Raw genomic sequence first — 15,235 nt, forward strand, 5'->3', positions numbered from 1 at the left:
GCTTGGAGGAACTCATCAACAAAAATGTATGTGGATACTAAAACTTATCTATCACTCACAAGTCTATTCTATTCTATCTTCAAATGAGACTAAGTCGTATAGGTTTATGTAGTTTTACATTATACATATTTGATATTTCGAGATGAGTTTATCTCGGTTATCTATTTCTCGAAATATGTGTTGGAAGCTTTTTCTTTAGCTATATTCATCATTATTTTTGACAAGTTTAGTTGGAAACAATTTATTTGTTGGAAACTAATTATTAAGTCAAAAGATGATCATGTGAAAATTGACTTGAAATATCTTATATGATTTGTATGAGACAATCATTTGATGTCGACTTGGAAAGTTTCATATTGATGATTGAAGCTAATAGTTTGTATGAGACAGCTATTGTAGTCTTCTAAGGATGTTTCAATGATTGAAATGGGAGTTTAGAACAATTAACCATGTCTGGATACAACACGGTATGCATACCTAGTATGAGAACTGCGTTGTTATGATTCAGGTCCGGGAACCTTGTTTGCGTACCAAGTATGCGAACGGTTTTAACTGTAAAGGTCCGGGAACCTCGTTTTCATACGTAGTATGCGAACGGTTCTACCTGAGTTGGGTCTGGGACAGCTGTTTGCATACCTGGTTTGCGAATGGATGGATAAGACCAAGGTCCAGATCTATTGTTTGCATACCTGGTTTGCGAACGTAGTGGTTTAAGTTCAAAAATTGGTTAAGCATGATTCTCATACTCATGAACTAAACATTTATGAATTAAGGAATGCAATCTTTGCAAACCGTGGCTTAATGTTCATGAATTAATTCTTGTAAGTACTTTGTACAATTAAGAGTCAACCCGATTTTGTTTCAATTTGTTCATATATATTTCTATGAGATAGTGAACAATTGAAAAACTTTATTTGATACATAATTAGATTCATTTGATTATCTTTCATGATTGATTGATCATAATATTTGATCTAGAAGTGTTAGATGAATATGGTTAAGACAAAGGTGTTCATATGGCTAACTTTGGTTAACTATTATTGAGCCAACTGAATATACACGTTTAGGTACGGTTACCCATATCTATGGGAGACAGATTTATCTATCATAAGACGGAACAAAATTTCGTAGGTACTTCTGCGGGAGACAAATTTAACTATCGAATAGACATATCTGTGTGAGACAGGTTTGTTTATAAGTCTCCGAATTTGGGTCGTAACAACTCTTAGTTGTGGGTGAGATCAGCTAAGGGAATCAAGTGCGAAGAATCCGGCATGGTTCAAGAGGCGTAAGGAACACGACTGTACCTTAATCGGTGTGAGACTTGGTTAGGGTTCAACTACATTCCAGTCCGAAGTTAAATTGTAGTAGGCTAGAATTTGTAGCGGCTTAATATAGTGTGGTGTTCAAATCTGGACTAGGTCCTGGTGTTTTTCTGCATTTGTGTTTCCTTGTTAACAAAATTTCTGGTATCTGTGTTATTTATTTTCCGGGTTATATTTTATATAATTGAAATATCACAAGTTGTGAGTAATTCAATCAATTGATAAATCCGACCTTGATTGGCACTTGGGCATTGGTCTTTGGTACCGTCCAAGTTATTTCTCATATCAATCAGGCTCACAGATTTCTATCTATTCGATTGTAGATTATATTGAGAAATCGAGATTAAGCTCTTTGATATCTCTCTTAATTGAGCTCGCTTTTAAGTTGGTGCTCTCAGAATTATATTGGAGTTAGTCCATACAGATTGCGGAACGAATTATTGTTTGTTGTTGTTATACCCAGCCTTTCAAGTACAATGTTGACAAAAGATTATTTCGACAACCATATTAGATTTCAATCACAGTTAGATTTTTTTTTAATAATCGAATCCTTAACAATGGAGATCCTGTTAAAGCATAACTCGGTTGAACCCACCAAGCGTTGGTATGTCAAGTTTGGTTGTCATATTTTAGTGAACCAAAACTCATTTAAAGAGTCGCTTGATTATATGCTAGAGTCAACTTCGTATAGGTTAGATTGAAAGTATTAGGATATGAGACATTACAAGTATTACATGAAGACTTGAAGAATGTGAAGAAGTAAGGAGCTACAACGACGACATCAACCTTCCTCTTGAGGTTAGTAATATTTGACTTGAACTGTTTCATTCCCTAATGTATCTTTCAAGTCGTGCACATTGAAAACATAACTGCGAAGCTGTGAAGATTATATTCTAGTTAGACATAGTATTAAGGAATTACAATACGAAGTATAACGTCTATCTTTTGAACTTCGCATATAAGACATCGACATAATCGTATGAATTCTATTGTGATTATGTATGGGTATGGGTGAAGATTTCGTCCTAAGAAACAATGTTTTACATTTGTTTAAAGGAAGTAAATTCATAAACTTGTTTTATGAATCGAAAGGGAAATCGTAGGCTTATTGGTATTGTTACTCATTGCAAATATTTTGAATTACCAATATGTGTGTTTAGTAAAACCGCTCATAACTTGCTTATGTATCTTGGTAAAACTATTCACAAGGCCTGACTTTTGTATTAGTATGACTTTTATTAGTGAAACCGATCTTAAGTAATCACCTGAGATGGTAACTGAAAAGTGGGGGTACAACAACCAAACCCAATATTTCGCTTAGCAATCTGTATGAAGAAACTCCAATATACTTTCTAGAAAATCAACTAGACAGTCAGACTCAATCTAGATAAAAAGTATATCAAAGAGTTTATATCTCAATCTCTCGATTTGATATATATTCAAGCGAATAGAAATCTGTGAGTCTTTATCAAATACTAGAGCATTAACTTGGATGGTACCAAAGACCAATATCCAAGTGTAAATCAATTTAAATCAACGACCAAAAGGTCGGATATTCTAATTGATTGAACAACGCACAACCTGTAATATTTCAATTATATAAAAAAATATAATGCGGAAAAGAAATAACACAGACACCAGAATATTGTTAACGAGGAAACCGCAAATGCATAAAAACCCCGGGACCTAGGCCAGTTTGAACACACACTGTATTAAGTCGGTACAGACACTAGCCTACTCCAAATTAACTTCGGTCTGGACTGTAGTTGAACCCCAATCAATCTCATACTGATCCAAGGTACAACTATGCTTTTACGTCTCTGATCCCAGCAGGATGCTACGTACTTGATTCCCTTAGCTTATCTCACCCACAACTACGAGTTGCTACGACCCAAAGTCGAAGATTTTAATAAAAAATACTGTATCACACAGAAAAGTCTACGGTAATAGATAAATCTGTCTCCCACGAATATACCTACGAGTTTTGTTCCGTCTTTTTATAAATGAAGGTGAACAAGAACCAATTGATAACCCAGACTTATATTCCCGAAGAACAGCCTAGTATTATCAATCACCTCACAATAATCTTAATCGACGCAGCGAAAAAAGATATTGCGGAATCACAAACGATGAGACGAAGTGTTTGTGATTTCTTTTATATCTTGCCTATCAGAGATATCAATCTCAAGCCAATTATTACAATTGTACTCGTACGATAGAAACAACAAGATCAGATCACACAACTACAAGAAAGTAGTATCGGTCTGGCTTCACAATCCTAATGAAGTCTTTAAGTCGGTAACCTGGTTTAGAAGAAGAAACCAAAGGTTAAAGGAGAATCGACTCTAGCTTAGCACAACTAGTATCACACATAAGGAGTGGGGATTAGGTTTCCTAGTTGCTAGAGTTCTCCCTTATATAGTCTTTCAAATCAGGGTTTGCAATCAATGTTAGCTTGGTAACAAAGCATTTAATATTCACCGTTAGATGAAAACCTGATTAGATTCAAGCTAATATCTTTCAACCATTAGATCGAAAACTAGCTTGTTATACACAAATGAAATGCACGTTTCTAGGCTTGTGTAACCGTACTCAAACTTTGTACATTTGTTGGTTCAACAATAGTCAACCAAATGGTTAGCCATATAATCGCTTTCATATCAACCATACTCTTCTTCACCATAACTAGTTCAAGTGACTCAAATGAACTAGTTAGAGAGTTTTTCAATTGCAAGGAAATCTTATGTAACTACACAAGACACAATTGAAGCAAAAACTATTTGATTCACTCGAATCGGTTCATGAACTATATAGCGATGGTTTGCAATTTGCATTCCTTAGTTTATATAAGAATAAGTTCACAAACATCGTTTTTAAATATAACCTACTCAAGTTCGTGGACTGGGTTCGCGGACTAAAGTTCCCGGACGGAGTTCACAAACTCCAGCAAAATTTCTCGGGTCGAGAACTTCAGCCAGTTCGCGGACTTGGCTCACGCCACCATTCCGGTTCTCTTGATCAACAAAGTTCGCAAACTTCGGTCCAAGGAATAAGGACTTATACATATATGTGTTTCCACAACAATGCTTATATACTCCAATGGTTATATTATCTAAACTCTCATTTCAATCATTGAAGCATTCTTAGAGGACGTTGATATTCTATAGTTGTTATTCACAAACTATTTTTCATCAAAGTAAGAAATTTTCTAAGTGATTGAAACTTGTCATGACTTTCGTCACTAGGTAAAGATAAACTTGGCTAAAGCGAAAGCTTACCAACACATATTTCGAGAAATAGATAGGCGCGATAAACTCGGCTCGAAATAGCAAATATGTATAATTTAAGTCTATATAGCAAAACGACTTTTGTCTCAAGATAGGAGATAAATAGACTTTTGAGTGATAGATAAGTTCAAGTCTCCACATACCTTTTAGTCGATGAAGATCCACCAGTTCCTTGAGTAGTCCTTCGTCTTGTATGATGATTGCCATGGAGTTCTTGAGCTCAACTACACTTTCTATCCTAGTCCGAGACCTTATCTATAGTAGACTAGAAATCAAGACTTATAGTTTTGATCACTAACATTGACAAACATGCTTGAGATAGCAACGCATGCGAGTTCGACCGACCAATGCTCTAACAATCTCCCCCTTTGTCAATTTTAATGACAAAACTATCAATACATATGGAATACAAAAAAATAAATAAATTAACTTTTGTAGCTCCTATTCCACATGTCTAATCTTCAACATTACTTGAAATCTTCGTCACTTCCAAGTACTTCAATGATCCCAAAGGTTGTAAGTTCAGCATCATTGTTGTTGAAAATCCGTAGCTATAACAACGAGAAAACAAGAGTTCCCAATCATTGTTATACAGTGTCATAGTATCATTACACAGCGTCAAAGTTCAATTGTATCACAACTTCAACAACAATACTATGGTGATAGGTATCACTGCCCCCAAAGCTAGCAGCTGATTAATCCAAGAGAGTGACTAAATAAAAAGACACTAAAGATCTAAATCATATACTTAAACATTCCATTAAGAAATCTGCTACAAAACTAAACCCAAAAACTAACCCCACTCTAAAATATATATATACAAGAACTTCTCTCAAATGATACATATAACAATAATCATTCAGTTTCCAAATAAAATATACAACATAGTAATCATAGTCGAAGTTAATCAACAAACGAACTCAACTCCTCGAAGCTTCCGCTGCGCAACTCTGATCTGTCTCTGAAACTGAAAGTGGGAATGGGTGAGCACATCATCCCTAAAAGGGGTGCCCAGCAGGAATAACATTTAACTTTTAAGTAATCAAGACAAGAGTTGGAAAACTATAATGTTTTCCCAAACAATAAATAGTGACCAAGTCACTAAAATAAACAATATGTATATGGACAAACTCCTTCTTCAAACAATGTATAATATTCGTGCTAACCACACTCATTAGCTATTGATATCACCAAGACCATGATGACCCACTCTAAGCAATAAAAGCTGAATTCATGTAGATATAATTGTGAAGGAGCGTATCCTATATACCACAAGTGGAAATTCTTATTTCCCATAACAATTCATAATGACAAACAAAACATTACAAGTCCTTTCAAAATCGTGGAAAGATTCACAGAATCAACAGAATTATCATAATGCAATTTAAACAAAGCATGGAATGCACGGACAGACAATGCATGAGTTTGTTAAGCATAAACTTTTGTAAAAACAACAATAATGGTTACAAAAGAGTCAAATGTATTCCCACCTCTTTTGATGACAAGCCACGCCTACCTCGAGATCCACTGCTTCAACTCAAATCTCATAAGAAAATACAAGACCTCATATCATTATCTAACTCAATCTCAACTCAAACCCATGAGACAACCCATCAATTCAGAACTAAAACAACAATTACTTCAATTTGCTTACATATCTTAATAAAATTCAATTTACTAGAGAAGAATTACCTTGGACACAACCCATTATTCCTGACAGCAGACCAACCTCCTTCTGATTCCGATTCAATCAATACTAGACCTATCTTTGTTCCATATGCAACCCAAAACTCAAGAACCTTAAATACAAAATCTTCATTAAAACAGATCCAAACACCAATCACCAATTTCGAACTATTGTTCAACTTCAAACTCTAACTCAGATTAAACCCATCTCTAATTTCATCATATTCATCACTAATCGAACTTCTATTTAATTTTCTGAGAAACTCTAATTCTTTGATTCTTTCCTAAAAAAGCTTCATAACTCCAATTAAACCTAAACCCATTCAATTCCTTCTCTTAGAACACTAATTCCATCTCTTAATTCATCTTTGAATTCTTCTAGAAACCCTATCTTCGATTTACAATAACATCAATTTTCTTCTCCCGGTTCAATCAACCATAGTTCATCACTTCCCCTTTGATTCATCAAGTTAACCAACTTCTACGAATCACTCACGTCAAAACACGTTCATTTCGTTGATAAGAAATCGGCAGGAAGAAAGAAAGAAGAGAAGACCGAAAGAAAGCAACAGAAGAAGAGATAAGAAGAAAGATGAAAAAGAAAAAGAAAAGAAGAGAATGAACTCTTCTCAAATCGAGTAAGGATAAGGCCAACCTAAAATTCTAAAGGCACCCGAAAAAGGATAAGGTCTGCCAAGTTGGTTTGTCTAAAAAATGACTAATCTTCCTTTCATGCAAATCTGATGATATCTTCTTTGTCCGATATCCGAATGACACGTTTGAATAGTCTATTCTTCATAACTTTTCGAGATCTATCTAAGGATACTAGTTTTGTATCTAAATCGTTGTTAGGTTAATTTCTATTTATTAACGTTCGTGTTAAACTAATCGAGATATTATCGGCTAAATCATCACTTGACCAGTCTAATAACGTTGACGAGCTTGAGGGTCTTTACAATAATGATCCGAAAACCATATGCATTTGTAGTGTGAACTACATATTAATTCTCCCCCTTTTTGTTAATAAAATTGGCAAAGTTACAAGAACGGGATCCTAATGAAATTTCCAAAAGAGACATTTCATGACCAAAAGAAAGAAACACATACCATCTTATTTAGATGCAATCATATAGCCGAAGCTAAATGCATTCATCAAGGAGTTTATAAAGATACAAGATAACCCCTATAATATTCCACAGCCGCACTCCCCATAAAGATTTGGCAATTAAGCACAAGTTCAATTAAGAACTCTCCCCCATAAAATGTCATTCTCGAAAGAACAACAAGAACGACCTTAATTTCGAAAGAAAATAAGTATTTCTTTGGACATAACAAATCACATAGATGTATGAATTTGAATCCAAAATACTCAATTAAATTAACCACAAGAGAACCCATGATTAATTTAATGGAAAATGCTCAACATAAGTGAACTTATGGAGACTCAAAAATATACAATTAGATTAATCACAAGAGAACCCGTAATTAATCTAATCGAAATACACAACCAAACTAATCACAAAAGTAATCAATTTAATTGGTCATGCTCATCATAAGAAAACTTACGGAGCAACAACTAAATAACCAAACAAGATGATTAATTTAGTTGAATATGCTCGACATAAAGTATCTCGCGGAACAACAACTAAGCTAATCATAAAAACAATCAACTTGGACGTTTAGTGCTCAACATAAGACACTTTATAGAGCCTCACAGTAATACATAATATATGGATCAGGGAAGATCAATACTGTGGAATACACAAGGATTCATTCTATTTTCCATCACTATTCGCATAACGATATTCAATAGACATAATCCTTGCAAACAAAAGATTTTAACCTATCTTCCATCAATAATTGACATAATAGGCTTAACTTTTGTATTTGTCAAAAGTTTATTCATTCTTTTATCAATACATGCATATCGAGATACGAAAGACTTTACTTTTGACAAGGTATGGGACAATCATAGTTCACGGACGCAAACACACATATCCCATAACAATATTGCAATATATAAAACCATAAAGATTAATACTGCAAAAAATCATATTCCAAACAAATTTAGAATTCAAACCAATAAATCTAAAAACATGAAGATGAAAACGTTGGACATAGCTATGTGTAATCACAATAATGGTTATTCCAAACTCTAGTTATTCTTCTAACAAAAACAAGAAAATAGAAGATTTACTAGGCAATAAGATCAACTTTTACTCATTGTCTTCCTCATTGGAAATACTCCAAGATGCTTGAATTATTTTCAACTCTTCCTTGAGCTCGGGAAACTTAGTTGCAACCAATGCCAATTGTTCTTGTACGTACTTCACCCTTGAATCGACCTTACACACGCCCTTGTGAATTTTTTGAAGAAGGCTCAAGGTGGTAGGGTCACAATCGTTAAGTTAAGCATCTCTTTGTCTTTTGCACACATTCTCCCTTATGCGTCTGAAGGTACAGGGACGAACTGGTTTGGGAACCCCGAGAGAGTTGCCAATTGGATCAAAACCATGATCACGACAAATTTGACCAATCAAGCAAGGGAAACCTAAAATCTTGATGGGTGAAGTCATCGAAGTCATTTGAAAGATGATAAAACCACAAATATCGAGACTTTGAACATCCGATTCAAGGAAATAGACCAATTCTGCAAACTCATGACTCCACCAAGAATTATCAATTGTGGAGGGACAAAGATTCGAGATACCAAGTTTTCCAAATGCCATCAACGCGATACTAAGATCATTAGTAGGAAATTTTCCTTGATTCCAAGCTACCTTCTTGCCACAAAGCCCAATAGAGATTCCATCACATGATGGACGTTCATCACTTGGTCTAGGAAGACGCACGTTTCCCAATGAAATGTTGTTAATCTTTGAAATTAATTCTATATCAACAATAAATCTTTTTTATATTTATCATGGATTTGAATTCTATCTTATTAAGATCAACATCATGAATGTTAGCATAGAAAATTCTTGTGAGAGAATCAAATCCTTGACCATGACCATCAAAGATATTTCCAAGATTTGAATTTTTTGAAGCAAGCTAAATCCTCTTCATGCCCACTAGAGAGATCCAATTTCTTTTCTAGGATAAAACCTTTAGATGAAATCTTTTCAAAAATTCTAGCACAAGAATCATCCACAAACCTAATCCTAAGAGAATTTTGGCCACAAGGAGAATCCATGCTAGAGGTATTTGAGCTTTTGGAGTTTCTTTTTGAGCCCTTAGAATTCAACATGAGATCTAAGAAATTGAAAGGAACAATTAGAATTTACTTACTTGGAGTGAATCTTGAACACCCTTTCTTTCAATTTCTCCAAGAAGGCTTCAATGGAGGAAACACACAAAACCCTACAGGTTTACGTACGCGGACGGGTGATGAAGAAGAGGGTGCACAAACTTCTTCTTTATAAGACCAAAAATGGGATTGGACCCGTTTGTGAACCGCGACCCACATAAGGAAAGTGGGATTTTCTTAGCCGTTTGCACATCAAAGGTTATGCATCCGGTGACAACACACTTTTGTGAGAGGGGGTGGATGTAGTAGAAAGCTTTATTTGGTATTCTATAAGAGAATAACAAAACTGTACACAACTCAAACATTTCTTTCCCCATTCCAAGATATATATACAAATGGGGTAGTGCCAGGCTTGTTACCAAGAGGCATAATGTGCAGAGGAATTCTCATGCAACATTTCTGGTTGATATGTGTGAACAGTCCCCGTGATATAATCAACGTAATGATGATAATCAGGGAGTCAGAGCTTTCTATCCTTCGTTTGATCTGGCTAGAAGGAAAATTCTTCCAATCCTATGTGTACAATATTATTCGATGGTTTAACATGTACAGAACCTTTTTCGGAAGGATTCTTAGACTTAACAGAATTAAGTTTTTCTAAGAGTTTAAAAACGCCTTCGAACGCTCTAAATAGATCTTTATCAATTGATCCATTACGATAGTATTCTCAAAGAGATCAAGTTAATCTAGTGAGGGTCCATATCCTTGAGCGTGATGAACGTTTCCTCAATCTTTCCTTCTTTTTATTTTTTCCTTTAGATTGGTTCTCATCATCTAAATTTTCCTTTTTAGATGAAATGAGATTATCATGTGAACCCGGAGGTTTTAACCATAATAATCCTTGAGCAATCTTTAAGGACTTCTGGCGTGCGTTACAGATGCCAAGAGCAAGTTTTCCAAAAAATTTCCCATGGGACAATTTTTAAGGAACGAACAAACACAAACTTATCAGGTTTAGGTGTTTTCCTGCTCTGATACCAATTGAAAAAGTGGGGGTACAACAACCACACCAATATTTCGCTTAGAATCTTATGGACAAACTCCAAATACTTTCTAGAGAATCAACTAGACAGTCAGACTCAATCTAGATAAAAAGTATATCAAAGAGTTTATATCTCAATCTCTCGATTTGATATATACTCAAGCAAATAGAAATCTGCGAGTCTTTATCAAATACTAAGAGATAACTTGGATGGTACCAAAGACCAATATCCAAGTGTCAATCAATTTAAATCAACAACCAAAAGGTCGGATATTCTAATTGATTGAACAACGCAACCTGTGATATTTCAATTATATAACAAAATATAATGCGGAAAAAAATAACACAGACACCAGAATTTTGTTAACGAGGAAACGCAAATGCAGAAAAACCCCGGGACCTAGTCCAGTTTGAACACACTGTATTAAGCCGCTACAGACACTAGCCTACTCCAAATTAACTTCGGCTGGATTATAGTTGAACCCCAATCAATCTCACACTGATCCAAGGTACAGTTATGCTCTATCTCTGATCCCAGCAGGATGCTACGTACTTGATTCCCTTAGCTGATCTCACCCACAACTAAGAGTTGCTACGACCCAAAGTCGAAGACTTTAATAAACAAATTGTATCACACAGAAAAGTCTACGGTAATATATAAATCCGTCTCCCGAATATACCTACGAGTTTTGTTCCGTCTTTTGATAAATCAAGGTGAACAGAACCAATTGATAAACCGGACTTATATTCCCGAAGAACATCCTAGTATTATCAATCACCTCACAATAATCTTAATCGACGCAGCGAAAAAAGATATTGCGGAATCACAAACGATGAACGAAGTGTTTGTGATTTCTTTTATATCTTGCCTATCGGAGATATCAATCTCAAGCCAATTATTACAATTGTACTCGTACGATAGAAACAACAAGATCAGATCACACAACTACAAGAAAGTAGTATCGGTCTGGCTTCACAATCCCAATGAAGTCTTTAAGTCGTTAACCTGGTTAGAAGAAGAAACCAAAGGTTAAAGAGAATCGACTCTAGCTTAGCACAACTAGTATCACACAGAAGGTGTGGGGATTAGGTTTCCCAGTTGCTAGAGTTCTCCCTTATATAGTCTTTCAAATCAGGGTTTGCAATCAATGTTAGCTTGGTAACAAAGCATTCAATATTCACCGTTATGAAAACCTGATTAGATTCAAGCTAATATCTTTCAACCGTTAGATCGAAAACTAGCTTGTTACACACAAATGAAATGCACGTTTCTAGGCTTGTGTAACCGTACCCAAACTTGTACATTTGTTGGTTCAACAATAGTCAACCAAATGGTTATCCATATGATCACTTTCATATCAACCATATCTTCTTCACCATAACTAGTTCAAGTGACTCAAATGAACTAGTTAGAGAGTTGTTCAATTGCAAGGAAATCTTATGTAACTACACAAGACACAATTGAAGCAAAAACGATTTGATTCACTCGAATCGGTTCATGAACTATATAGCCACGGTTTGCAATTTGCATTCCTTAGTTTATATAAGAATAAGTTCACAAACATCGTTTTTAGATATAACCTACTCAAGTTCGGATTGGGTTCGCGGACTTAAGTTCCCGGACGGAGTTCACAAGCAGAATTTCTCGGGTGAGAACTTCCGCCATTCGCGGACTGAGTTCGCGGATTGGCTCACGCCACCATTCCGGTTCTCTTGATCAACAAAGTTCGCAAACTTCGTTCAAGGAATAGGACTTATACATATATCTGTTTCCACAACAATGCTTATATCTCCAATGGTTATATTATCTAAACTCTCATTTCAATCATTGAAACATTCTTAGAGGACGTTGATATTCTATAGTTGTTATTCACAAACTATTTTTCGTCAAAGTAAGCAATTTTCAAAGTGATTGAAACTTGTCATGCTTTCATCACTAGGAAAGATAACTTGGCTAAAGCGAAAGCTTACCAACACATATTTCAAGAAATAGATAGGCGAGATAAACTCGGCTCGAAATAGCAAATGTGTTTAATCTAAGTCTATATAGCAAAACGACTTTTGTCTCAAGATAGGAGATAAATAGACTTTTGAGTGATAGATTATCCTTTTCAACACAATCATCTTCATTTTCAGACTCACCATAATAAGAATCGTCGTCAGTTTCCCAACCTTTATCACGACGTCGTTTAGTTCAAGTCTCCACATACCTTTTAGTTGATGAAGATACACTGTTTCCTTGAGTAGTCCTTCGTCTTGTATTATGATTGCCATGGAGTTCTTGAGCTCAACTACACTTTCTATCCTAGTCCGAGACCTTAGCTATAGTAGACTAGAAATCAAGACTTATAGTTTTGATCACTAACATTGACAAACATGCTTGAGATAGCAACGAATATGAGTTCGGCCGAGAAATGCTCTAATAGTAAGACCGATATATTGAAATTGGTGTGACTAAATACTAGTCATTGAGTAACCGATCCTAGTAATAGGTGTGACCGATCACAAGAGAGAGTGTAATTGATCCTTGTAAGAGGTTTAACAAGTTTTAGTAAGTTGGTGTAACCGATCCTATATCTTGGTCAACCGATCACAAGTTTTACCATAAGAAGTGGTAATCGATCCTAGTTCTTAGTTAGCCATTTTATGGTAACTAGTGTAACTGATCCTAGTACCCACTTGGAGGTAGAACCGAAACTTTATGTTGAGGTAGAACCGTGAAAACTATTAATGGTGATTTGATAGGATAATTAATCACATAGTTCGTGGAAGTCATATGAATCAACTCTAAACTTGTTTGGAAGTGTGGCAAATCGGTTCCAGATGTCGACATACTTTGAACATGTGCAATAACTCTTATCTTTTATTGTTCAAAGATATTCCTTAATAGCTAAAGGAGAATCCCGGATCGAAATTAATTGAGAATCTTTTAATTAAGGTTTTTAGTTTTATATGCTTTTAATTTCCAGCAATTAAAATGCATATCTTTAGAAAATAAAAATTTGTAATGTGAATTTACTAGTTGGAGATTTCTACTGAGATTTATTTTGGACAAAGCATTTCCAGGAATTATGAAAACCGTTTTTGCCCTTATTGCATATCTTTGAGAATATTCGGTTTTGGAAATTCCTTAGTGTCCAAACTTCCTTGTCTATAAATACTGAAGCTTGCATTTCAAGCAAACTAATCCTCAGAGCCAGCAAAACTACCTAGTTGTGTTGTTACTAGTGGAGCCGTCTATTCGGAGAGGAAAGTACCCTAATTAGGCGAAATCTCTTACGACCGCTCGTTTTAAAGACTTATTTGGGATTGGGAAGCTCTACGAGTACCGTTGGTGGGAAACTAGATAATTGCAGTTTATTATTAGTTTTCGATTGATTTGATTGACTAACGGTTGTTGAACTTTGATTGCACCTGGTTTGTTTATGCTTGAGAATCTTCTCTTCTGATATAAGATTCACTCAAACTAGATCGAAGTGTCGACGGGGATCTTTAGAACTGTTTGTAGATCTAAAGACGTCTTATGATAATCCATCGTCAACAGACTCCGTTATGTGTGTGATTGATCACAAAAGATTCAAGTTGTTTGTGTGCGGGTGTTTATTGAAGATCAAAGAAGATTTGAAGACAAAGAAGATATTTGGGTTCATAATCTTTGGTGTGCACAAAACTTGATCGGCTGGGGATCCAACTATAATCGGTTTATCTTTGTGATAGATTGGATAGATTAGTTGAGTAAATCAGCATCAATATGTTTTCTTTGTGATTCAAAGTATTGATTGCGTAATCTTAACAATTACTTTGGTAGTTCTTGAAAAGATAGATATAAGGACCTGGCAAAGGAGTTTATTGGGATAAACGGAAGAGCCTTTTGTCAAACTCATGTCACGTTGTTTGAAAAGAGTTATTACCGAACAGATTTGTTGTTCCTTTACTGTTTGGAATACGAACCAAAAGAATTGTTCCAAGTGCGTGACTTATTGTAAGTTGGAGGCGCATGGATACAAACGGAACTAGGTGAACTATAGGTTTAGTTGCTTGGTCTCAACTATACAAAGTTGGTTTAGATTTTGTATAGCTACTTAATCCTGAGAGTATTCAATTCTGGACAAGGTCTCCGCGTTTTTCTGCATTTGCGGTTTCCTCGTTAACAAAATCTTGATGCGCCTTTTACTTTTCTATTTCCGCAATTATAATTGTTTTATTATAATTAGAAGTAAAATACACAAAGGTTAATTTCTATTTACTTGATATCAATCCTACTGTGTTTGCTCCGAACCTATTATCAAGTAAACATATTTCGTTGTTGTATTGTCTCGATCTTGTATCCATAGTCAATCACACAAGTTATCTTGTTGTCATATTGGCTCGATCTCGTATCTATAGACGATCACACGAAGTGCGAACCGATTAGTTTTATTGTCTCGACTCAGTCCATAGACAATCACTTTCGTAGAAAGAACTTATAGGTGGAAAAGTTTTAGATTGAGGTATATTTGGGTACCCTCGTCTTTTTAATTGGTATCAGAGCAGGCAAACACGAAAAGATCTAACAATCTATGTTTCGCGCGATCCAACCTATAAGAAAATGAATCTAATGAGTGATTCATTTAACGTAAGTCAAGATGAAAAATCAGCACTTGAGGAT

This window comes from Papaver somniferum, chromosome 10 (genome assembly GCF_003573695.1).
Source record: "Papaver somniferum cultivar HN1 chromosome 10, ASM357369v1, whole genome shotgun sequence".
Taxonomy (NCBI): Eukaryota; Viridiplantae; Streptophyta; class Magnoliopsida; order Ranunculales; family Papaveraceae; genus Papaver; species Papaver somniferum.